This window comes from Theobroma umbraticum, unplaced genomic scaffold, assembly GCF_002168275.2.
Source record: "Theobroma umbraticum cultivar Fairchild unplaced genomic scaffold, ASM216827v3 scaffold_115.0, whole genome shotgun sequence".
In the NCBI taxonomy this organism is placed as follows: domain Eukaryota; kingdom Viridiplantae; phylum Streptophyta; class Magnoliopsida; order Malvales; family Malvaceae; genus Theobroma; species Theobroma umbraticum.
This window is the reverse complement of record NW_018397284.1, coordinates 489903-492699: the sequence shown is the minus strand read 5'-3', so window position 1 is coordinate 492699 and position 2797 is coordinate 489903. Positions and strand designations below refer to the sequence as shown.

The window sequence follows — 2797 nt, the reverse complement described above, 5'->3', positions numbered from 1 at the left end:
CCAGCATCATTGCCATCCTCCCTCAAAAGCAGATCAATTATTGCCTTCTTGTCTCTGTCTCTGCCTCGCACAGTAGCTTCATTCACCAGAGAAGTGCTTGGCTTGCTTTTTGGTATTGTCATGGGCCTTCCAACATAATTCTCTAGTTGCAGGTTAATCTTCTTTCTTGTTGCTAAATCATCCAATCTTCCTGTAATCTCTTTGATCTTGGACATCATCTTATAGTTAAACATGATTGAACTTGGATGCAAACTAGTGCAGCAAGTAGGAACAAATTTTTGTGCCTTACTTGTGCTGGCTTGATGTTCTTTCATCAACTTACGCCCCAAAGCTTCAGTGGCAAACTCGTCCAAGATATCATCGACGTCATAAGCCAAGTCTTGGAGGTCAGACAGCCAAATCTTCACAGCCTGGTTCTTCATTTTCTTCTCCTCTGCATCAGCAAGGACTGAGTGGATGGTCCTCAATATCGTTTCCCAGTTCCTAATCTCCTTGCGAACCCGCTTCTCAGTGACAAAGTTGAAGTCAGAAGAGGTAAACTTGGCAAACAACGAGTCAAAGAAAGCAGAGAGAGCAGCCTCTCCAATGAAGGCCATGATCAATAACTTTGAGAAAGGAATGATGAGAGAGAAAATCCAAGAGTAGGGTATTGGGCTAGAAGAAAAGGGAGGAAGTGTGGTTTGTGAAAACTTCTTGTGGATCTAATTCGGTTGCTAGATTTTTGTGGTTTTGGGGTTCGGCATTCATAGGAAGAATGAGATTCCCTCAGCTTTAGCAAAAGAGACTTGTGCGTATGTGTATACAACCATTAAATTTTCTTTCTTTTATTCCTTTCTTCTCATTCCCCCTCCCTGCCTTCCAAGAGAAAGAAAGGATAACGTGGCAGTGGTGGAGGCTACTTTAGGTGGTAAAAGAACATAACTTTGTTTTTAAATTTCTTTTTCATTATATCATTTTTAATTAATAGAGATTTTTACGAATATTAATTAAAAAAATATAAGACTCTACGTTTACTTGATAGTTTTGCTATTTACTGTTTTTTATAAAAATTAATAGAAACAAAAAAAATGAATAGTAAAATATCAATTAAATGAAATATAAGAAAATATTAGAAATGAATTCAAATAAATATTGTTTTAGTTAAATGATCAAAATAAATATTCATTGCTTTGCTTTTAAGTCATAATTAACAATCTCTTCGCAAAGCATGGAGTCATCATAAAATATGTAGAAAATTGCACAAACTTATTATCAACTTACTATAGTAAGAAAGAGAGATGTAGTTTCCTTTTGCTATCCTCTGTCAAAAGTCATTAAAAAAGTAGATAAAGAGAATGCTGCTTGTTGGGAACTAAAGCAAAAGGATCAGAATTATTACTTGATAGTGATGTGCTTTTTGAACAATTTGTATATAGTCTTGGTGTGGTTATCAATCATCATCACTAAACAAATGAATTCTTTCCGATTAGTATAAGTATCTTTTAAAGTAATGATCTTGTGAACTTGAGTCTACGAAAACAAGCAAGGAACCTTGATTCATGTTTCACAAGTTCTAGATAAACGATTGATTATTTATAATTTATATAAATCAAAGAAGCATAAAACATCTTTATTTACTTCGGTTAATAATTTGCAATCTTTGATGATATTAACAACTTTAACGATTGGGCCGATATTAATATCACATCGATAATTTTAACAACGATACCTGATCGTGATGTTAATGACTAAAATGACATTAATTATTAATAGTTTTCAAAACTAAGAGATTAAATTTAAGTGAATTGTAGCACATGAACTAAATTCAACATTTTGATGATATTAACAACTTTAATGTCATATCGATAATTTTAATGATTGGGTTGATATTAATGTCACATCAATAATTTTAACAGACGATACCTGATCGTGATGTTAATGACTAAAGTGGCATTAATCATTATTAGTTTTTAAAATTAAAAGATTAAATTTAAGTGAATTATAGCTCATGAACTAAATTCAACATTTTGATAGAATAAAAAGATTGAATCAAATTTTGAAAGAGTATAGGGATTAAATTTAGAATTTGTTCATTAAAATGCCTAAGATTTTCACATCAACATTAGTTAACGCCATGTTTGAAACGCTTAACACCTCGTTTATAACAAAAGAAGCTTTATTGTGTTAACAATTGGATTGATATTAACATATTTTGAAAATATAGGGACTAAATTCAATATTTTAGTAGATTGTAGAGGCTAAATTCATAATTTGACCTTTTATTAGGTATTTTAGCTTTTGACCATTTTTAATAAATTAGTGACAATTACAAAATTGTATACTTTCTAAGGTTAGTGATAAATTTGATTCATCACCCTATATAGGATAGTAAATTCAGACCTTATCCCTAATATTAATTAAAATATTTATCAACAAGCTTTGCCATTAAAAATACACTGATGAACTTTAGATTGCAAAAGTAATTAATAAACTCACAAAAATTATTGCAGAAGAAACCAATTTTCATTACTGCTATCACTTTCTAAATCTTAAAAAAAAAAGGCATATTATTGTCTAAACTGTTAATTACTTTTGGTTTGTTGAACACGAATATTTATTTTTTATACACAAAAAAATATTTCATTTATTTAAATGAATTTCAGTTAATTTTTAAGGATGTAAATGGATAAGTTATGTGCTGCTTTTGATGTACTTGAACTTGAAACCATTTAGATATCAAGTATCCAAATTTTATTAAAATTTAATTAAAATTACATAATATTATCCAAAACTAAACCTTATTAACATATAAATACCC

At 30.1% G+C, this 2797-nt stretch overlaps 1 pseudogene; it reads left to right on the top strand.

The window, feature by feature from the left end:
* Positions 1-138, top strand: part of LOC110428428 (putative disease resistance RPP13-like protein 1) — a 3684-nt pseudogene extending 3546 nt beyond the window's left edge.
* The last annotated feature ends 2659 nt before the right edge of the window (positions 139-2797 follow it).